Consider the following 24,924-nt stretch of genomic DNA (forward strand, 5'->3'; position numbering starts at 1 on the left):
CATTCGTCATCCCGAGCCACAACTCAAGGGATATCATTCTGAGCCACAACTCAAGGAATACCACATGTTTACCCTCTATCCTAAGCCTTAACTCTAGGGATACCATTTCGAGCCACAACTTAAGGAATGCTACAACAAAGTTCATCCTTAAGGTATCACCCAAAGTCTTGTAGACCACGCATATCCAAATCACACAAGCAAATACTTGACCATGGACCCAAGATATACATGCTTCCATGAACTTGCCCGCTCATGGTCCTGCCTCTACGAACCTCCCCACTCGTAGTCCAACTCTACAAATCTCCCCACCCGTAGTCCAACGCACGTGATCCAACAGCTACGAACCTCCCAGCTTGCAACAGCCCTCAAGTGTGAGCACAGAACATATGAACCTCCCAGCTCGAATCCTCACATGAGATCATCATAATATGAACCTCCTCGTTCATATTATCATGTGTTCATCACCATTCATGAACCTACCCGCTCATGACACTGTTAAGCATCTCCTGGTCCAAGTCCCACATCATAGCATAGAAAACCCAATTTAAAAGAACATGTTACCTTTAGGCTATCGCTTGGCGCTGCCTAAGCACCACCAGACGAATATCCAGCACAGACCGTTTGGCGGAAACCTCTCGCTGCCATGCGTCATTTAGATTACAGCCCCACTGATTTAAGGCTATCGCCTGGCGGGTCATACCTTACTATCAGGCACCATGCAATCCAAGGACTTCCCTGATACTCCTATCGCCTGACGGTCTTCCCGTGCTGCCAAGCGTTATACTAGTGGTGAGAAAACACTGGTTTTGCACCTTGGAATAGGTTCTAATGAACCTAACACCCAAAAAAACATGTCACTCCAGTTCATCACACTACATATTCAATCATCTCAGCATAACACAATTATTATATTATACTCTCACACTTTAAGCATAAATATACACTCATATGTATTCACAATTAGAATCATACCAATGCATGTAACTTATGATATAAATTATGCTTTTTAGGAACACAACAGGAACCAATGATACCATCCAACTCATGCAATTGTCATAGAAGTATATCAATCATTCCCTAAGTTTATTCCCTTTGACCCAATCTCTCAGGCACACCCAACTTCAACAACCACACAACACATTAGTCTTTCGTTGGTTAATTTAGACCCATTTTATTGTGACATCTTATGTATTAGAATTACACCTAAGACCAGAATTCACGATCAGCATGAAACTTACACCTAATCATACTTTGGCAACCCTTATATGTACTATTATTTCGTTCCTCTAACTTATCTAAAACAAGTTTAATGTTATGACATGTTCACCAAACACACATTAGACACGCCACTGCGTAATTCTGCACATTATCTCATTATACCATATCCCTGATTCAAAATGAACCTCAACAGGAACCCATCTTATTACCAAAACACAGTCCACCAAAAAGTTGTTGGACATTAGCCGTCGCCTAGCGAGAAACCCTAATATTCCCAAATCCCATCAATTATCCAATTTCTCACCCCAACAGACAGTTAGTATTCCATATTATATCTATACACAATTTAAACATTAATGCACATGGTATCACACTCCTTTTAAACATAATCATCATGACTCACGTTATACCCCAAACTCGCGCAACCCATCAAGCTCATGCAATTGCCTAAACGTCCAATTAACGTCAAACAATAACCATTTCATTATTTTACTTCAGCAATCACGCAATAAGACTGCATAAAACAATTTCAAAATATTAGCACATCCAAAACGTTATTCAAATGCATAGAAAAGGCACACAGAGCCTGCAACACCTGGTGGGGCCTGATTACTACTAGGCGATTTTTGGCAATTTCCAGAAAGTTGATCTATAATGCATGAGTCGCTTGGCGGCCCATGAACACTGCTAGGCAATTTCTGTGCAGAAACCTAGAAAACGCGAAAACAACGACAATTGAATAGAAAACAGGCACCACAAGCATGAATCATGTTACGAAAACATATTAAAATGAATATACACGTAAAGGAGCTCCCCTAACTTGGTTTCCCAGCTCCGAGAGTGCTCCTAAGCTTCTTCCTTGAAAAAAAAAACTCCTCATGCCTCTAACATAGGAAACCTTTACCTTCTATTAATAATGTTCTATTTACTTAATCATAATATACTTAATATAAGTCAATTATGTGATAACGATTATGCTATTGTGGAAATACATTAGCATATAATTTACTATTATATAATTGTATCACACAATACATTAGCAAATCACAATAAACTATTGTATAATTGTATCACCTTCTATTGCATTACTATAATTTACTATTACTTGGCTTAAGAAGTAAATACAATTTACTATTTATAGCATAAGATTTGCACTAAACCCTTTATTAACAAGACTTCTTATAAATTGTGGAAAGGTATGAAGCCAAACATTTGTTATTTCTATCCTTTAGTTGTCAATGTTTTATTCTGAACACTAAGAAAAATCAATCTAAATTTGACTCCAAAAGTGATGATGGAATCCTACTTGGATATTCTGAAACATGTAAGGCTTATAGAGTCTATAAATCTAGAACAAATAGTTGGAGAAGTCATTCATGCAAGATTCAATGAATATAGCCTTAAAAAAGAATTTAGGGTGTCAAAGCAAATCTGGCCTGTCGGGTTGGCCCGCTAGCTGACCAAGAAAATGGCAGGTCGGGTTAGAATTTTCAACCCGTCAGCTCATTTTGTCGGTCTGCTTATCTTGTCAAATTGGCGGGCCAAAGGCGGACATGCTTGCCTTGACCCACTTGACCATTTTTATTTTTTAAATTATATTTTTGAGCTAAATTAATAAATTAATCCAGGCTCCATGTGTTAAGAGGGGACATAGAAGTCTGCTAAACTTTGGTTTCACCGTCTTTCCATGTCTGCCAACAACTATACATGATGAGCAATGACAAACCGATATTAGATGTCGATTGTAATAAAAAAGATTCACATTCCCTCTTTAAGAATTGAGATCCGCGAGTTAAAATGCAAGAGAAATAATCTTTTGACAATTCACTATTCACTTTTAAAGGAATATGATTATTAAAAAAATGTATATGTTAAGAGAAAGAAAAAATATGTATGATTGATTTTGTTATGTTGAAATTCTTTAATATTGATACTTGGCTGGGTAAAGTTTCATCTACTAATCAAATTATCTAAAAAGTTGTAATGATTAATTGGATCACAGTTAATACCAGTAAAGTTACTAGGGGATGTCTTAGTACTTCAGATCAAAGGTAGTAGAAGAGAGCATATTGGTAGATTTTCATCCTTTTTTTGAATCCGTAATTTTATTTATGTGGTTGTGATAATGCATTGGAATATGCTTCGAATGCTAATTTTAGAATGTGATTCTTCTTTTGTTTGTTTAACTTTTTATTCTCTTTCAATTGTTTATTTGGAAAAAGAGAAAATGTGAGTTATATAAAGACATGAAATTTAGACGTTCTCAAATTTTTTGGGAGGAAAATCATTTTAGAGATAAATTAGTGACTTTAGGATTGGAAAATAGAGAAAGCTTTAATTAATATCCTATTTTACCTCTTATAATAAGTTTAAATTCTTTTTTTTTTTGTTATTTTTGTTCAATTTAGTCCCAATTTTTGTTAACATTAACCAATTTGGTTCCTCTCAAAATTGAAACCAAATTTAATTTTTATACTAAAATTCACATTTTTTATTAAATATTTTTATATAATGTATTAAAATTCACATCATATAAAAATTAAATTTGGTCACATCTTTAATAGGGACCAAATTGGTTAATGTTAACAAAAATTAGGACTACATTGAACAAAAATAACAAATATAGGGACCAAATTGAATATAGAACATTGACTTTGACAAGTGGCACCTTAATGGGTTGAGACGTGGACATCTAAATTTTTTTTAAAATAATTTAAAAAAAGTAAATAAATAATTCAAAAAAACCACGAAGTGACACGTGGCATGCTACTGGGTTGACACGTGTATATTTAAAAAAAAAATTAAAATATTAAAAAAAAAATTCAAAAAATTCAAAAAAATCACGAAATGACACGTGACAGTCACTGTTCATGGCCGTTAATAATTTAAACAGTATTAGCAAAAAAGGACCAATTGAACAAAATTGACAAAAATTAGAACCTATTTGAACACAAAATCAAAATTAAGACTTATTTGAAAAAAATTGACGAAAATTGGAAAAAAAAGGTATTTTAACCATAAATTTTTATATAATGACAAATTATAAATATCTGTTGGAGTATTAGAATAACTGATACCAAAATAAATAATAATATGTAATAAGAGTTTAAAAAAATGTAATGTAAAATAATGGATGTAAGTGTAAAATTTATTCATAATCTTATATGTTAATATAGTGAATATGATGTGGAGCTGTGGAATATCAGTCTAATAATAGTAGAGAACCTTCACTTTCTAAAAAACAGTGGAAATGAGACGAAGTGAATAGTATTTATCCGGTTCTGTATTAATTATCAAGAGTAGAAATTTCACCTCTAGCCATGTTGACCAAAACGAGAAGGTTTTGTTTTGGTGGGACCAAAATGCTGATTTTTTTTAGTGGTCTTTTAACATTTATATCAGTCGATGATACTGTAATATTATTAAAATTTATATACAAAATAAATTTGTATTTATTAAAAATAAAGCAAAATAAATAAAGAAAAAATGAAAAAAATAATTGTTGATGACTAAGAAAAAAGAAGAAGAGAGAAGATAGATAATTTTATAGGAAATGTGTGTGATTAATTTTTTAAAATTTAACAATAATTATATTATAAAGGATAAAATTGAAATTATGAAATATGGACACACAGGGAATTTTCTTTATATCTCTTTATATTATATATATATATATATATATATATATATATATATATATATATATATATATAATAAAGTGAAATAAATAAAGAAAAAATGAAAAAAGTAATTGTTGATGACTAAGAAAAAGAAGAGAGAAGATAGATAATTTTATAGGAAATGTGTGTGATTAATTTTTTAAAATTTAATACATAATTATATTGTAAAGGATAAAATTGAAATTATGAAATATGAACACAATATAGAGAATCCTCTTTATGTATATGCGTTATTTAAATATCTGTGATATTATACTAATAGGTGATGATATTATAATGTTATTAAGTTAATATACGAAATAAATTTATAAATAAAGTAAAATGAATGGAGAGAAGATGAAAGAATAATTGTTGATGGATAAGTAAAAAGAAAAGAGAGAAGATAGACACTTTTATAGAAAATGTGTAGAAATAACGGTTAATTTTTAAAGGATAAAATTGAAATTATGAAATACTAGCAAACACGCAGGCGCTATCGCGCTTGTGTATCTGCATTTTTTTAATTTTTATAAGATTAATAATATTTATTTTTAAAACATATATATAATAAATTTTAAAATAGTTATAAAATAAAGTAACTGTTAAAAAAGGTTTTTAAAATAACGGTCAAAATAAAAAAGATTTAAAAAAAACGGTTAAAAATAAACTAATTATAAAATAATTAATTTTTAAAATAATAATTAATGGTAAAGTTGGAAAATGAAAAGTGGACACAAAAAAGGAATCCCCTTTATATATTGTTATAGATGGACACAAAAGATAGAATTTTTTTTTATATATAACTAACATAAACATAGCACTATCCTCCATGTTTATGCATTTCTTAAGTATATATATTACAAGGTGATGATATTATAAATATCACTAAGTTAATATATAAATGAATATATTTATTAAGAAAAAAGTGAAGTAAATGAAGAAAAAAATAAAAAATAACTATTGATGAATGAAAAAAAAACTGTTAAAATATTTTGTATTAAACATATAAAAATAAATGTTAGTCTTTAAAAAATAAATAATTATATTTAAAAAAATAATTAATTAATTATGGACATAAAAGAAAAAATTATCATTATATATAATTAAAGATTATAGATTCTTAAGTATTAATTAAAGGTTATCTGGACTCAAAATGAAACTACTCAATCATGAATTTTATTAAGTGTCTTTGTCTGTTTTGTTCACATTTTGTATTGCTAATGCTTTAAATTTTCACAATTTTAATCAATTAAATTTATAATAAAACGATGATGTTCCATAAAAGAAAAATTAAGAAATTAAAATTGTAAGGCCCACTTTTTTTGTTCCTAAGGTTTAAGGGCCTAACCTTATCTGTTGAGTCTAAGGCCAGTCCATAAGGTGCCCCAAAATCTCATTTCCAGCCCTAACCCTCTCATTCTGTCGTTTTCCAGAAATTGTTCCTCTCCTTCCTCTCACTTCTAAAACACAAAGCTCTACTAGGGTTTCAGTAAGCTCCTCCTTTCCTCCAAGCTTGTAGTGCATCCTCCCTCCGCGTAAGCAGAGCTCTAAACCCCTGAAAGTAATTTTATGTTCCATTTGAAATCTTTGGTTCCACTTTAATCTCTGTTAGGATCTCAACTTCGTTTTTCTTGTTCCTCTGTGCCAGCGTCGTAAGTTACAGTGGAACTACAGTGTTCTCCCTTGCGTGTTGTCGTTAGTTTTGCAACCGTTCAGGTAAGGGAAGCTAGGGTTTCACTATTTTTAAGTTATTTTGCCTATTGGGTCTATTTTACGTTATGGGTGCTTGATATATATTGTTGATCGTGTGATAATACATTGTTTGTGTTGTTGGTGTTGTTTGAATCTGGTTTTGCATGCGTGAGAGCAGGTGGGTTCTACTGAACTCGCCTAGGCGAGCTGGGTGGTTGCTCTATACGAAAAGTTCTCACTTAAGCGAGGAGCTCTCGCCTGAACGAGAATAGTAGCAACTCACCCCCTCTCTGTTTCAAGGGTTCGCCTAAGCGAAGGTCTCTCACCTGAACGAGAGTAATCTCGCCTGAACGAGACGGGCTAGCTTAAGAGTGACCTCAACGTGCCCTCTATTTGCAATATCACCTAGGCGAGAGCTGGTAGCTTAAGCGAGGGGTTCCTCTCGCCTGAGCGAGAGATCCTTAGCCTGAGCGAGATTGACAAAGTTGATTGAATTCTTGTATGTTCCCAATAATTGGCTGGTTTATTGTTTTAAAAAGCTCAAGCATGATGCCTTGTATGTTCTATATGATATGATGAGACTGGAATTGATGTGTTTGGTATGAATAAGGTCATGAATCATGGTTGGTTGGTTGGTTGGATATTGACATGAGATTGTTATGCTTGATAAACTTGTGGTTGGTTGGAGAGAGATGGTTGTGGTTTGAGATAGACGTAATTCCATTAATCTCTTGGTGAGATTTCATGGTGGTGTTGTAGGGTATGTATTTTGGTAAGGATTCAAGTAAGGATTGCATCTTGAAACTCTAAAGAGTCAGTTAATCTCATGTACAACGGACTGATTCAAGTGGTGAGAGTAGCAGGAGGCCCTAGTCTTTGGCAGGATAATGACCTTAGATGCTTGAAGGCTAACCTTGTGTGTGGTAGGGTGAAACTCATTGGCAATGGCTCTGTAGAGCAGTAGAGGCCACCACAAGCGCAAACATATGGTGAATCCGACCTATTATATGTATTCGGATAAATTGAGTCTTAGAGTCTTGTTGTTTGTTATCACATGCTTGGATGATTGATGTGTTCTTGATTTTAAATTGCATGCTTAATTGTATGATAAAAATCTTTTTACTCTGACTTACCCTCTTTGCTTGTGTTTGTCTTCTTGTATGGTTTTCCTTTTTGCAATGATCACCAATTCCTTGGTGTGAGCAGATATGGGAACCCCTAGTGATCACAGTCACGATGGGAACGCTAGAGCTTAATTTGTCATGAGTTGAAGTTGGGCTTACTGTTGAGTTCACGTTTAAAGAGCTTTTATTGTTTTATAATCCATTGCTCATGAGCAAGCTCTTTTGGACAACTGTTGAACTTCTAAATTTTGTTCATGGCATCGTGGTGTGTCTTAGTCTTTCTCTTCGAGTATATTTTGGATAATTGTAATGGTTGATACATATATACTTTATGGCATTGCTCTTTTATAATATATTATATGTGAGGTTTCATTTATATGATTTATTCTCTATTATATGGTGCTGATATTATAATATCACTAAGTTAATATATAAAATGAATTTGTATTTATTAAGAAAAAAGTGAAATAAATGAAGAAAAGAATAAAAAATAATTGTTGATGAATGAAAAAAAAATAACTGTTAAAATATTTTATATTAAATATATAAAAATAAATGTTAGTCTTTAAAAAATAAATAAATAATTATATTTTAAAAGATAAATAATTAATTATGGATAAAAGAAAAAATTATCCTTATATATAATTAAAGATTATAGATTCTTAAGTATTAATTAAAAGTTATCTCGACTCAAAATGAAACTGCTCAATCATGAATTTTATTCGGTGTCTTTGTCTGTTTTTTCACATTTTTTACTGTTAATGTTTTAAATTTTCACAATTTTAATCAATTAAATTTATAATAAAACGATGATGTTCCATAAAAGAAAAGTTAAGAAATTAAAATAAAATCATTTAAAAAAAATTATATCAAAACAATATTGTTTTTAAATTTTTGTTGTAACACGTCTATTCTGTCAAGAAAGCATAACAAATGGATTAAATTTACAGAAAACAAAAATATTTATGATAAGATGTGCAAAAGAAAAATAGTGTAGCGTCCCATTTAATAAATAAACTTACTTAAATGACACGTCACACAATATAATACGAGCAGAGATACAGAGTAAGGACTCACTCCCTAAAATATCCAAGAGTAAAAAGAAATAATCCTGGGGCACACCACGATGCCAAACAAGACAAGGTACAAGGTCTAAAGTAACTAGAAACACAACACAAAACAAAATAATACATGGGCCATAGCCCTAGCAAAAGACATAAGAAGAGTAGCCCAAGTCCAGTCGACTACGCAGCGGAACCATCGCCTCCTTGTTGGCCACGGGTGTTCATCGCATCTGCTCACATCAACAAGTTGATGATCATCACATAAGAGAGAACCACACAGCAGAACACACAACAAATAACAGCAGGTTAAGCTAGAGCCAAAATAGTTTTATCATGCAATCAGATATGCCTTTACAGTCAAATATACATACATCATTCAAGCACGTTATGACCTTTAAATCAATACACTAAGACTCGACTCGACTCATCCGAATTACATATAATCTGGTCGGATTCAGCGGATGCTTGAACTTGTGGTGGATACCTTTGCTCACCCCCGAGCTATGTGTTACAAGTGTTACAATGAATCAATCCCCCCCACACATGGTTAGCCTTTAATGAATTTCAGGCCTCCTGCTACTCTCACCACAAGAGTCAGTCCGCTCTAAGTGAGACTAACTGACTCCTTAGAGTGTCAGGATGCAATCCTTACCTTGAATCCTTACCAAATTATATAGATGGGGAACCACCATGGAAACCCACTAACAGGGGCCATGGGATTACGTTCCGAACACTGAAGCGCGACCCTAAAACCCCACCTAGAGATTTCAAGGGATTACGCACTGACACGGACCAATCATACTCAATCAATCAAGAAAGATTCATCATGCATATATATATATATATATATATATATATATATATATATATATATATACATATCACATACCAGCTCTTCATAATCCATCTCTTTCATTTTCCCAGTTAATCCATACCAACCCATCATCCTCAACCAACATAGTGGAATTTCATCTCATGCCAATGCCGTGTCACTTTAATACCAACCACTTTATTTATTTCACATGCAAAGGTCACACTAACACATCAATTAGATCCATACTCTCATATATATATATATATATATATATATATATATATATATATATATATATATATATATATATATATATATATATATATATATATTCATGTCTTTCGCAAGCCTCACACTTAAAATAGGGTAATTCAATCAATCAAACAATTAATAACAACCAAGGGGGGAAAAACAACGTGGCCTGCAGCAGGTCTCGCTCAAGCTAGGAGCCCTCACTCAGGCGAGGGGAGTGCCTTCGCTCAAGCTGTAGACTCTCGCTTAGGCGAGACTACGAACAAGTCCCTAAGAGTTTCGCGAGCTTTCGCTTAGGCGAGGCTATCTCGCCTGAGCGAGATGGTCTTTCGCTCAAAATTTGGTTTATCGCCTCAGCGAGCGCTTGGGCGAAAGCCCCTGGGTGAGCCTCTGCTAATCTTGCCTAGGCGAGACTAGCTCGCTTGGGCGAAAATAGCAGTTCACCCCCACTGTTTGACACTTGAAAAATCCAATATTCATCCAAAACAATATACCAGGCATATTCACTTCACAGCAGGCACCATACAATCACCAGAGATACATAACAGAATCCAATCACAGGTAAAATACGCTCAAAACAAGAATCTCTAGCTTCCCTTACCTGGAATAGCTAGCAGAAAACCCCGATCCCCAAGCTAGTGAACACGACAAACCTTAGAGCAGATTCACGAACTGGAAATATGGCAGAACAGATTCAAATCGGGTTACTAAGGTGAACCTAAGCTAGAATCACGATTATGGAGTCAGAAATAAGGAAGGTGTGGTTAAGGAATTAACTTATGTGAGGGAAGAACGGAGTCGAGCTAACTTGATCGGGATGGAGGAGCAAACCCTAGCAGAGCTCTTTTGGGAAGGTTGAGAGAGACAATTGTGATTCTGTGAATGAGTGAAAGTGAGAGTGTTAGGACAAATTAGGTCTGGACTCCTTTTGGGCCAGCCCTAGGCCCAACCGATTTGGGATAGCCCCTTACAATTTAAGACAAAGTAAAAAGTGAGCCTTACAAACAACTTGAATAGTATATTTTAAAAAATTACTGATAATTAAGTGATAAAATGTGCAGTCAAGTAAAATTATTTTAACCACAAAATCAATGAAAAAAACTCATTAGTTGTTAGTCATGCAAAAATTATAATGTATATATTCTAAGCATTTTTCGTAGAATTTTATTTGGGTAATATACAAATTAGATTTAGTTTATATATACATATATATATATATATATATATATGTATATATATATATATATATATATATATATATGTATATATATATATATATATATATATATTAAAGAAAATTTCATTAGAATTGTAAAAGTGTAATTAAGTTTTAGCTTTCGTATAAATTTGGATAGTTTTCAATTGAATCTTTGAGATATTTGTTTCATCTTTTGGACACTCAATTTAATTCTTGTCTTTTAATTTGTTTTTTTTTCTTAATTGGGCGACGTTAACGTATTTCATCATTTTGTTTTCTTAATTTTTCACATATTAGTATAAGATTTTATGATTAATAAAATAATATTATGATCGATGTAAAATAAGAAACTTCGTGACATTAAAGCAATACTATTATCATTCATTAAAAAAATAAACGGTATGAACTTAACTGGAAAATATGTAAGTTTTGACTACAAAATAAATAATTTAACAAGAACTCAATTAAAAGTTAAAAAATATAGATGATGATGAACTTGAAATATATAAGTAAATTAATTATAAATAACAAAACAAGCATTTAACATAGTGGATTAGATTTTCTAAAAATAAAAAGCGAGGAAGAAAACAAAGATTGAGTCATAATAAACAGAAAAAATAATGAAGCTAGAATGATGATGTTTAGGGAACATGTCTAGATTTTGTAAACTTTTAGTATGATTTGGTGACATTTAATGGACAGTTGAAGAAGGTATATGACAGAGAAGGGGTGAATTGAGATGATTTTCACGTGGGGGTCTGATTCTAGGGTTAGACTTTAGAAGGAGAGTGAGTCCCATGGCTAAGTTGTGGAAGGGACAAATTTAATGCTCTTCCTGTTACCTTTCTTACCTTTTTCTTCGTCTGGTTCAACTCTGCTGGGACCCGTTCATGCCAAACAATGTTTGAACCCTATTTTCAACGCATTCAAGCTTCTAAGTTTATCACTCTCCCCTCACCGGGGCCAATTGTCCTCTTTTCAGATTTTCTCACACCAAAATAATTGCAGTGCTAGTCATGCAGATTTATGCCGCCCCATACCACAAAAGTACAAAGTTCCAGAAAATGTGACCTTAGAGACAAAAAAAATTGTGTTCGACATTGCCATGCCAATCAAATCACACTATTGTACATGTCATCTCGTCTGTTTCATATATAACTTTGTTGTCTGTGTGTTTGGATCAACATTTTAATAACTAGCTTTTGGGTCTTGCATCCTTATTTAACATGGAAAATTGAATGAACTAGACACATTTATAACATAATTCCCAAACAATATATTTTTTTTAAAGGGTGCATCTGGAGTTCAATTATCAGTTTTGTGTGTTTATGCATGAACCTCTTAGTTTTGTCTTAAGAGAACAATTTTAAACTTAAAAGTCAATTTTACAAAATCGGTTTAATTTTTTAAGTAATTAAGGTTTTCACTCATTTATATATATATTTAAAATTGTTCTTATCTTTAATCGATATATTTCCAACATATTCCTCACATCTATATCAATTCATCTATATCAACTTAATAAGAGGTAGAACAATAAATCTAACATATAATAATCTTAGTTAGAATAAAATCTAACTCATACTGATATTATAGGTTAAAGATAAACTTTAAGTCTAATTTAATTTTATAAAAGTAGCTTGTAAAATAAAGTTTGTACATATTTTGTATGTTGTAAATTAGTTTTATTTTGGTTGACGTGGTAATTCCAACATCATTTAAAACATTAACCATTGATTATGAGTGAAAGAATTAATCATTGATTATGAGTGAAAGAATGTTGGCCTCCGAGAGAAAAATGCAATTAATTACGATGTTAATCTGAATGTTGGTCACCAGAAGAATACAACACTAAATCTCTCAAATAATAGAGCATTATTATGCAGTTCATATTATCTTTTAGAAAACAAGACAGTTTATTATGGAAGTTATTGACAAAGTATAATCCTTATAAACTAGATCCTCAATTGTGTGTTTGAAGAAAATTTTGTTCAGGGGATAAATATCATTTCCCATGTTGTTATTAGACTTGAAAATGTCAAGAATTTAAGTATAAGATAAAATTACTAAATTAAGTTAAAAAAAAATAGAGTGATATATAGAAAAAACAAAACTTAAAAACATGCTTTAAGGTTTTTTAACGTTTTACATGGGCAAGCAATATCTCATAATTGGTCAATTTTTCTCGGTTAAAGATATTCCAATGGAAAAAGAATTGGTTTCCTAATATAGATAAAAAAATATCCTTATTGTTGTTGAAAAGAAGAAGCAAATAAAGATACAATACAACCTAGAGGATTCATAAATCATAATTGGTCAATTTTCCTAGTTTATCTCAGTAAAAAAAAAATCCAAAGGAAAAGAGTTGGTTCCCTAACGTGGATCCAAAAATATCCTTATTGTAGTTGAAAAGAAGATGCAACCTAGAGGAGAAGCAAAGGGTGAATATGCTTCCCACAGTGAAGCAGAGAGTGGGGTCTGATATTCTGAAATTTGAGCATTCAGCAGAGTGATGGGTGCAGAGGCAGCAATGCAGAGAGAGCATGATGATGGATGCTGCTACCAACGTACGCAGTTTAGGGCAAGTGAAGGGCCCTAATTGGGTGAAAGGATGACAATGATGATGATGATGAAATTAGAAAGGTACAAGAAATTCGAAATGGGGTGTGTGATTTCTGCATGATTGGTGAGGCAATGAGTATAGTACTGATTTTGAGGGAGCTTTGTTTTGTTTGTGATGAGCATAGCCGTTAGGGACAGTCTTCACCTTCTGCTTCTGCATCAAAATGGCATGGCACGCCTTGTACCATACCCAACCCTACCTTTTGGACTTTCTCATACTTCTTTCGCTCTTATAACGTTCCTGCTTTCTAGTCATCTTCCTTGTGCCTCCAAATCATTATCAAATAAAAAGGTAAAGAATATCGTGCATGTGCTATAGTCCAATGGCATAAAGCTTCACTTTGGAAGTTTTACAAACAAGAACGAATCATGGATATCTCTTCGGGGTCAAAGGGAATCATGGGTAGACAAATGGGTATTTATCTCTTATCCGCAAATAGTTGGTGGTCGTTTATTAATGGGAAAATTTAACTTATAACTTCTCTTATTTTCCTTCCAAAATATTAACGGAGAAATTGAACTCATAACACCTTTCTTTTCAAATCTACCAACTCAACTTATAATTTTAAAGTGTTTTTTTTATGAAGTTGAACCCGCAATCTCTCTTGAATTCTCTTCAAAGACGGATTCGGTAACATCTTCCCAGAAGAAATCACGTAAATCCTCTTAATTTTCATGTGTTAATTTAATTTCTAAAAAAATTATAAAAAAAAGTAAAGTTAAATGACCTTGCCAGGATAAAAGTCACTGAATTTGTCCTTATAACCTTATTCAATAAAGTGAGTGGATATCAGTGTAAAGTGTGTGTTCAGAAGTCTGTCACAAAAGGAAACAAAAAAAGTAACTTTTGCATAGAAATGTAAAAGCTGTAAACTTATAACCTTATAAGATAAATATATGAATATGAGTAAACGTTACATGAAAATGAAGGAAAACAGCATTCGTAATATTCCACCGATGATCTTATTTATAAAGAACTTAATGTTAGAAGTACTTGATGTTTCTGGCGTTTAAAATATTGTAGTGTGATGAATACGGACTGATATATATATATATATATATATATATATATATATATATATATATATATATATATATATATATATATATATATTTCAATCCGAGCGTTATTAATAAAAATGGATGACTAGAAAAAAATCAAAAAAAAGTTACGAGTTTTGAAGAGCATATTTTATTTATTTTTTCTCTCAGCGACAAACATGAAGATTTTCATAAATAATTTATGTTCTTATAAGAGTGTGTTTGCTTTCGCAATAAACTATTCCGCATATTATCTTAACAAATAATTTATGCTCTTAACACTTTTTTTATAAATAATAATAATATATTTTAATTTAAATTATTTTATGACCAATGACAAAATAATATCTTTTTATTTTTATCAATTAAAAAAAATTAATCTATCAATTTATTATATTACTCACTAACTTTCATAAACTTTTATCTCAAATTCCTTTATTTCTTATCATTTTTTCCTTAATTTGAACTACTTGATGACATTACCCATAGTCAAGGGACAATCCATAATAGAATTGGCGAGAAGAATCCAAGAAGATTAAGCTTCATTTGAGTTGAACAAACCTAAATTGATGTCCATGTGGTCTAAGGAAGATATGAAACCTAGTCTAGGATTATTTGTAACTATTAGATTAGGAATATTTTGGGGCTTGTATAATGGGGCAAGAATGTAGGATTTTATTTGGGACATAGTTTGGATTTGAGCCTAGTAGTCTAGTTTGGGCCCAAAAGGAGATAAACCTAGTTTTGGACCTAGAGGTGTACGCCTAAAATTTGGGTTTCCTAAACTAGGAGGAGTGGAAACTTGCCTTGCAAGTCTCTCCTTTGTATGCATAAAGCATGAAGTATGTGATTGCTTAGGTGGCAAGTCAAACTTTAAATATGTTGTTTTTTGGCTCCAATTTTCAAATTTCTATACCACTTTTTGGCTCTCCTTTTTTGAGACCAAATTAGGATTAGCTTGGCCTATATATAGAGGCCTTCACTCATGTATTTTTGGAGCTGGAGTTTAGTAATGAAATTTTGCCAAATTGTTGAACCATTCACTTGCCTGAGCTCTCCATAGACTAGTTCTCTCTTCTAGACTACTCTAGGCCTCTTTCCTTAAAAGTTGGCCTCACCTCTCCCTAGGAAACTCTCTTCAACCGAACCAAACACCATCAAAATATAGTCTAACCAAACTCTTGCAACCTTCATCTTTTCATGGAGTCACTCATCCTCACGATTTTGATGGAAGTAAAAAAGAAGGCCATCATTAGGTATTTAGAGCCTTGGTTGCTCACGATCTACAAGAGATAAGTTCTTCTTCTCCATTTTTTTTCTTTAATTTCGAGTTGTTTACATCTTCTCCTTCATGTCTTGAGTTGTTTTTATCGATTGGTTTATGTTTCTAAATCTTTTGTTCGGTTCAAATCTTTTACTTTTTCTTGTACCTTCATTTATGTGCTTTTAGGTGATCTTTTGTGTTCTACTATTTGTGCTTTTAATTTTCTTGAGTATTTTGTTGGTTTGTTCAGTGCATTTGTTGTATTATTGTGTCATTTTGATCTTATGATCATTACATGTTGTCTAGAAATCATGTTTAGTTGATATATTTCATTACTTCCTTGTTTAACTGTTTAAATTTCTTTGAATCTATGATGTCTTATTTGCTTTGGTGATTTGCACTTATGGTGCTGCATTTGGAGTAATTCAATTGAATTTCTCTTCTCTTCTCGAGCCTTGGAAATGCACCTTCACATCTAGATAACCTTGTTTATCTTAATGCTCAATGCAAATTTTCCTTGTGCTTACTTAATCACCTAATCGACATTTCTTAATCATTTTGTGCTTTTTTCTGCTTTTAATTTTTAGGCTAAATATGCTTTTGATCCCTTATCTATTAGTGAAATTTGGGATTAGTTCCTCTTGAAAACTTTGGATCAATTTGGTTCTTCATCTTTAGAAATGCGTGCATTTAGTTCTTCATGATAGTATTTGACTTAATATTGAAACGAAAATGTGTCAAACGATGTAAAGAACTCAAATATAATCATAAAATGTGTTTGAAACATCAAATAAACTTAATAAAATTTGGCTAAAAGGACTAAATCCACGCATTCATAAAGATGAAGGACTAAATTGGTCCAAAGTTTTCAAGAGAGACTAATTCCAAATTTCAGTAATAGTTAAGGGACCAAAAACATATTTAACCCTTAATTTTCTAACTTTGAGTTCTGATAGTTCTTAAAAAAATCCCAAAGTTAGGATTTTATTATGTTTCATTAAGTTTCTAGTTTTATACTTTGCTTCCATTAGTTTAATTCCTTGTGTAGCTTCTTGTTTTCTCTACTTTTGATTCAAGCAATTTTTATGATGAATTTGAAGTGATAGTGTTTCTTTTTTAAGTCAAAGTGCTGTTGGAAAAATGTCTAAAAGAAAGAAAATTAGTAGAAAAGAGAAAATGAAAAATGCAAAAAGAATTAAAGAAAAAATGAAAAAGAAAAGTGACAAAAAGAGTGCACAAGAATCCTTACTACTACTTGCATTTGCCTTGTTTTATGTGCTTTGAGTTTTAGAGATTTAATTATGGAAAAACATGCACATGTATGTATAAGATCCGAGAAAATTAAATAATTAAATAAATAATTATTTAATAAATGCGGTCAATGAGAACCTTTATGGCATTTAATGTTGGAAATTATGACAAGGAATAATACTAGCTTAAGTGGTTGAGAGTACTTGGTCATGTAGAGAGAGCTTAGGTTTGAGTCCAATTTATGCCAATTGTATGTTAATTAATTGTTTTATTATTTTTAATAATATGGTTGATTATGATAAGTGATAATATAATCCTAGATATATAAATATTATCATGAAACATGAATTGGTTGAATGGTTGTGCATTAACTTGGTAATTGTATGGTTGTGTGTTCGAACTTGGACTTACATGAAATAGGTTCCATTTTGCCAAAATTCTTTTTAGCATGAATGTGAAGGAGGAGAAAACCCTAGCTGGGATATGTGCTTAATTTACAAATTAATTGCATATGTTTGGGTTAGGTTATGTTCATATGGATGTGTGCATTGCTTAATTGCATAATGAAGCTGGATTGTAACTTTCGCTTTGTGGGTTGTTATCTAGTGGATTGAGATAAGGCAAAGGTGTTAATTTGGGGGCCTATGATAAGTGAAATTGTGTTTGAATCAAGGATGTCAATACGTTTTTAATCATTGTTGCAGTTAATTTAATCTGTCGATTAGCATTGTGAATCTGCTAACCCCCCTTTTTTTTGTTGAATTGCATCTGAAAAGCTCTTTGAACGAAATGTTTGGTCACTAAGAGATGACCTTGGTTGAACTTGTAACATCCCGACCGGATGTTACAAATTTTTAAACAATAAAATAAAGAATTATTGCATTAGCTTAATTTAATAAAATCTCGTTTCCCAAATACGCGGGAAATTTAAAACTTTATTTCAAGTAAAAGTATCTCAAATACATGTAAACTCATTTATAAACAAATCCATGTTCATAACCAATGATTACAATCTGTAAAATCCATAATAAAACAATTCTATAAAATTCTCCCAACTAGCCCCTGCTCCGTCTCTATGCCTCCCCGGATCCACCTGCAACATCATCTGCTCACGTGTACCGCGTACACGATCATCGCCAAACACAAGCAGATAGGGTGAGCTAATAGAATAAACATATATATAGGATATAACACATTAATATATATCACACAATCACACCCAAGGAATTATCTCCTTTGATTCCATACCACATGGCCACAACCATGTTAATCGTGTTCTACGTCTTCTAGTGAGTACCTCAAGATGTCTTGCTGTCATACCTATCGACCACAACCGATAGAGCACGTGCAGAAAACCATGCTACGGATCATACACCGTAACGCCAGGTAGAGTTCCCAAATACGAACGTAGTTTGTAACATTCCAAGACTATCAAACTCGTCAGCTAAATACTGAAGAGGGCAATCTATCTGGACCCATCTGTACTGGCCACAACCAGCACACTCACACCGGTAACACTCGCCAACCCGAGCTTAACTCAAGAGTTCCTCGTGTTCATCTGCCATCCTGAGCTCAACTCGAAGGATGCCATTCCGAGCCACAACTCAATGAATGTCACGTGTTTAACCCTTATCCCGAGCTCAACTCAAGGGATACGTTTTGAGCCACAATTCAAGGAACACCAGCAAGCCGACCTTTAAGATATCTTAGAAGCCTTGTAGATCACGCACATCATAGCAAGCATAACCCCAATCTACTACAGCAAAACCGACTGGCGCTGCTCACTAGGTGTCAGGCATTACCTACTTCCAGACCGCCTGACAGGGGACACGTGCCGCCAGGCGCATAGCGCCTTTGAAAATACCACTGCTGCAGTCATCGCCTAACGGGACCACCCTCACCACCAGGTGCGCGCGTTCCAAGAGCCCACTGTTTGTTGGCTATCGCTTGGCGGATCCTACTCTGCCGCCAGGCGCTACACTAGTACATTGCGCAATTCAGGTTCTGATTTTTTGGTTCAGGTACTCCCTATTCACACCCCCACTCATCCAATCCCTCAACAAGTCTAATTACAATATCTTTACTTAATAATAGTGCTCAATATATTACCACTATCATAATTACCACCTCCAGGATTTCTCAAATCAAGTTCATATCATTAAGATCCTTAGCCACACCTAATGTTAGGTAATTTCATTGCTTTATACCAGTGATACGAACCAACCATCACAGTTAAATCTGAACACTACTATTACCACGCAGTTCATAATATAATCTGACTTATCATCCTTCATTGCTTATAGTCCTCCCATTACCAATATATCACCATTAACCCTTAGTAACCATTATACCAAGTTTTCAACCTAGGCCAATCCCTGTAATACCCCTAACTCCAAAATTTGTAGTTCTCAAGACCCTGATTGGTTTCCAAACACCACAATGCATCAGATCTCCTAGAACCCACAGTTCTGGTATAGCGCCTGGCGGCAAACTAGGTGCCGCCAAGCGGTTCCTACAATTCCAAAAACTCGCCACCTCTCCCTGCATCTGCGACTCCTTCAACCACCCCAAATATTCTGGTTTTAATCAAAATATGACCTAAATAGGTTGCACTCACTTATTCAGATTCATGCCCATTCCTCACACTTCCAAAGTACTACATTTTAGTAATAGTTAACGCTTAATTTCTTGCAACTTTAAAAATCCCCAATCATCCATCTTAAAATTCACATTCATACAATTTTCCCCCAATGAATGTCCAATTACAGCGCAATTACACGATTATTGATCCTCAATCATCAATACATATATGAATTCCATTTTCCTTCAATTACACTACTACATATATTAGATTTAATAACATTTTAAAAATGTTGCTAAAACCTAAAAAAATGTTATCATTTGCAAAAGTAACATTTATACACATGTTATCTATAGTGTATGTTACCAAAAGGTTTTAGTAACATTCTTACATATTATTGGTATCATTTTTAAAAATGTTACCAATCAGCATCTTTACTAACATCTAAAAAATGTTACGAATTTAATTTTTTTGTAACATTTCAAAAATGTTACCTATAGATTTTCTAACATTTAAAGAAAATGTTATCTTTTTATCTTCTAACATTTAAATAAATGTTACTAATTATCTTATTTTGTAACAATTAAGAAATGTTACAAATTGTCTTTTTGTAACATTTTAAAATTGTTGCTAAAGATGAATGGTATTGTGCTCATCCAAGATTTTAAATGCATTGCATCATGCAAAAGAACAGTGGATGGATATTTCATATTGCTAGGTTCTCTCCAAATATTAAGAAATACCTTGAATTATGTAATTTACAATTCTCTAGAGTAAGGATCCTTTCGTCTCCTCAATCACAACTTGTACTCCCACTGTGGCCCACATTTCTACTGTATTTAGGGCTCCACAACTTCAACTCTCACACAAGAGATCTCAATATCAACTCAAGCCAGAGCTTTCGATGAGCTAATTCAACTAGGAAAACTTAGGATAAAATTAAGCAATAGTATAACCAATTTCATGTTTTGACACGACAGAAATATTTGTATACCAGCAGCAGCAACTCTGTTACCAATATCAAATCCTTCCAATTCAGTTCTTCATGGTTCATCAAGATGTACATGCCCAGCAAAGTAAGTAATTCAGATAATCATGTTTAAACATACAATGAACCAGCTGGAGTTGATAATCCACTCTTCTAGTATACCATTCCTACTCTAGTAAATTCTTGCATGCCCAAACCTATTATTATTAAACTATTCAACATTGATGTATATAGAAAATGCATCAAACAACATTGTTAAAATAAACAATATGATGAATTTCAAGTCTTACACATCAACTAGGCCAAGCATAACAACAACATCTCCATAATCTTTAGCATCATCATTTCTACATTCTCTATTGAAATTAAAATATATAAGATTAGTTCAACAAATCATCCTACAAAACCACAATATCAATACAAGAAAAAGTACCTAGCCAACTATAGGGAGTATGTTCTTCTAAATTCGAAGATCCTTCTCAACTTTTTCACTTAACAAGCAAATGAAGAAAGTGAACTGAGCTATGAAATGAATCAAATTAGAATAAGCAATCATGGTTTCTGTGTTGTTGCGGTCTATTTAGGTGTTGTTTTCCTCCCCTCTTCGAGTCAAGCCCTCCTACACTCTAGACTCCACTCTTTGCTGCTTTATTCTGTCCAAAAAATGGTTTTACAAGATAAATAAGCAAGCTGATTCATACCAAGATATCAAGTTTCCCAAATTTGGTTTTGATGAAATGAGCTAAAGTAGCAAAACTAGCAGGGTCATTCACATCAAGTAGATGAAAAACTAGAAGGTCTGAGAGACCGAAGTCTTTTAGTGTTTTAACTACTTTCAACCCCCTCTCCTGTTAGCACCACCACAACCCCATTTGAAGCCAACTTCTTACACATACCAAAACAAATCCCTTTGTTTGCTCTTGTCATAACAACAAACCTGAAAGATATTATTTTATTAATGTCTCAAGATTAAGAAATTACCAAAACAGAATAATGTATAACTAATATGTTGATTCACAGTAACTATTTTTTATCAAAAAATATTGTATTATGTCAACTCCAAGAGCGTCCATAACCATAACATTGCATTCAAGATTTATGATATGTTGGATTATCAACACTCTCACATATTGCTACCTTCACCTACCATTTTCTCTATTTAAAGTTTTAACATTAGATCTAACACCTTGAAAATGTTTAATCATTACTTCATCTTTACAACTAATTACAGGTTTTAATCTATCCTTTTTAATCATTTCTTTCTATTAACTAATACTGCAAAGATAAGATACATATAAAATCCAAGTCTGAAACACATATATAGACACGTGAGTATACGAAGAATTCAAGGAAGAAAATCTATATGACAAGCTTTGAGAGAAAAATAAGTGATGGTTATGGTAATTATATGGTGAGTAATAACCGTACTCTAGTGATCTTTGCAGGCTAAAGTAAATGTGCAAATACACATTTAAAGTTTTTAAATAATGAATGTTAATAAGGAAATTTTAAAGGATGCTTATACTTGGTTGATTATCATTACTCTAATTTTGGATTGCAAGGAATGCATGAAATCTTTGATGAGCATTAATGTTGGAGGTAGTCTAGAGGAAGCAAAATTGTGATTTGGAGATTGAAATGACTTCTGTTTTAATTGTATTTCTCTATATATTTTTTTTTCTTTGCTTAATTTTCTAATACATTAAATGTATTTTATAGACTGAAATAACTTATAGAATTTCGTAACACAGTACTCTAACCGTTACACATATAAAGAGTCATATGAATACCACTAAATACTCTTAATAGACCAATGTCAATTTCCATTAAACACTTATAACAATACATTATTCAATAGACCATGAGTTATTAAATAAACTCAATATAGAAACTTTGGATCTGCAACCACACACAATGTTTGCCAACCTAAACATAGTTTATCTAATTTTAATGCATTTTCTAAAAGAGAAGTTTTAACTTCAAGAAGGACAACTTGAGTACCAATATCAAGATCAATGCTATAGAAAAAAAACCATGAAAAGCATTATTATGGGATAGAAAATTTCAAGTTAGAAGACAACTTCTCAACCTAGAAGATATATTATATACCTTAATGAGTATCACAAATAATCACTTCTATCAACGGTTTTGGAATACCAATAGGTTCACTAGAAACACTATTGCTCTTTAATATAACATTATTATTAACATAAAGTATGTTGAGATCTTGATGCAACTTCTCTTGAATTTTATACAGAAGATGAGAATAGAGAAATTCAAGTAAACTTAGAGCATAACTTAGAGCATAACTAGATGGTCCCTCCTTTGTAATAAATGTGTCCCTTTGCAGGTTTCTAATGTATACTATGTTAGGCACTTAAATTGTCCATCTCAATCATCTCTCTAATCCATCTTAAATAAACTAACAAAAACATTGTTACTATGTGAATGCATCATCATGGCATTTAAGACTTAGGACCCCATGTTCATGTAGTCACAACCAACCAAAACATCATCATGCTTTAAATCTATCAGTTGGTGAAAAATTAATATATATCAAAGATATTGTTATTGTTAGCCACTATGATACAATGATGTCAAAATCAGAAACAACTTACTGAAAAATTTGACATTAGGCTTGATTAGAATTTTGAGTTTACTTTTATTGAAGTTTATCTATTAGTATCTTGAAAAAATCAGAAGGGGCAGTACATGTCTCACCTTTACGGTGCAAATGAAAATTTGGCTACCATTGGTGTTAGGACTAGCATTTGCCATGCTTAAAACTCCAGAACCAGTATGTTTCATTGCAAGAAAGTGTTGAAACTAGAAATGTAAGCAGATTAATTAAACTTAATTTTAAATTGAAAAAGAAGCTTAAACTGAATTTTAAATACCAATAGGCAATCACTATTAAAAATTTATAATTAAATATTACTATCCAGCCATAATAGAGAGACAAATAGAAAATTTTTCATCCTTGAAACTTGGACCATAGATACTAATCCCACCAATTCCCTGCAGCAAAATAAAAGAACATTCTAAGCAAGAATAAAATTCATTAGCCTTTTTGATACATATACATCGCATGTCAGTTGGAAAGTAAATGCACTCATCACTAAATATATGCAGGCCTACAAACAAAAGTTTAGCTCACATTTCCTTCCGTAAAGTTTCCTCCCTGAAACATGAAATCTTTGATTATACGATGGAAGGAGCTTCCTTTGTAACCATATCCTTTCTCACATGTTAAAGGATTATTCAGCTTGATATATAAAATTCAAAGTTACACAATCCATTTCAGAGTAGAAATCCAACAGCAGCAAGAAAAATGTTGTAGAAAAACTTGCTTGCTTGTGCACAAAGCACGAAAAATTTCAGCTGTTTTGGGAACATGATCTCCAAATAGGCCCAAAACAATCTTGCCCACAGTCTCACCCCCAACATCTACGTCATTGAAACACTTGGTTGTCACCTTGGCTTAAAGCTCTAAAGCCTAAAGGTAACAAAACCCTAAACCCTAAACCCTAAACCCTAAACCATGGAAGAAAATCATGTTAATAACAGTAGAAGACATTATTGAGCATGTTAGTATGGAACGCTCATGCACATATCAGATAGAGAAACTTAAACCATGCACATTGAAATTGAAAATCATGAAGAAAAAATTAGGAGTGAGTGCGAACTGAACATTGTGACAAGCTAAATTGGTTTATGAATTGAAAAACAATACCTATTTTGATAAACGAGTATCACACTCTGGTTGCAGTTGTCGCATTACCAGTGCTACTACTTGACGACACTAAGTTAGGGCAGAAAAAATTAGAACTGAGTTATGGCAGATGATGTAGTGAGATGAAATTGAAATCGAATCTAAATCGAACATGAGATCGAAAGAGGCATGGAGACGAAATCGAACTTGAAAATGACACAGATCACGTAGTGACGTGTGATGAAGATGAAAGCTAAAATCGAAAGAGAAAGAATAACGAAATCGAAAGAGAGAGCGAAAAGCAAAAAATTTATTACCTTGAGCTTTTCGAAAGAGAAAGCAGGGAGGCGCGCGAAAGTTGTTGCATCCTTTAGAATAACACTTTCAGAACGAGAGACCGAATACCAAATTAAAAAATTTTAAAATACGTAAAAGAGCAAAAAT

The 24,924-nt window shown here is 32.7% G+C and overlaps 1 long non-coding RNA gene across 2 annotated transcripts; it reads right to left on the minus strand.

The window, feature by feature from the left end:
• Positions 1-21,127: 21,127 nt before the first annotated feature.
• LOC114168967 (uncharacterized) lies at positions 21,128-24,924 on the minus strand. 2 transcript variants are annotated; one of them, XR_014986222.1, is made up of 4 exons: positions 24,798-24,924; positions 24,502-24,570; positions 23,490-23,786; positions 21,128-21,421 (listed from the first exon to the last, which is right to left on the minus strand). It is a non-coding gene; the product is annotated as an uncharacterized LOC114168967 (long non-coding RNA). The 2 variants fall into 2 exon arrangements; XR_003600797.2 differs by lacking the exon at positions 23,490-23,786 and having other exon boundaries at positions 24,798-24,912.

Source organism: Vigna unguiculata, chromosome 11 (genome assembly GCF_037176805.1).
Source record: "Vigna unguiculata cultivar grain cowpea cultivar isolate G323 ecotype 2 chromosome 11, ASM3717680v1, whole genome shotgun sequence".
Classification (NCBI taxonomy): domain Eukaryota; kingdom Viridiplantae; phylum Streptophyta; class Magnoliopsida; order Fabales; family Fabaceae; genus Vigna; species Vigna unguiculata.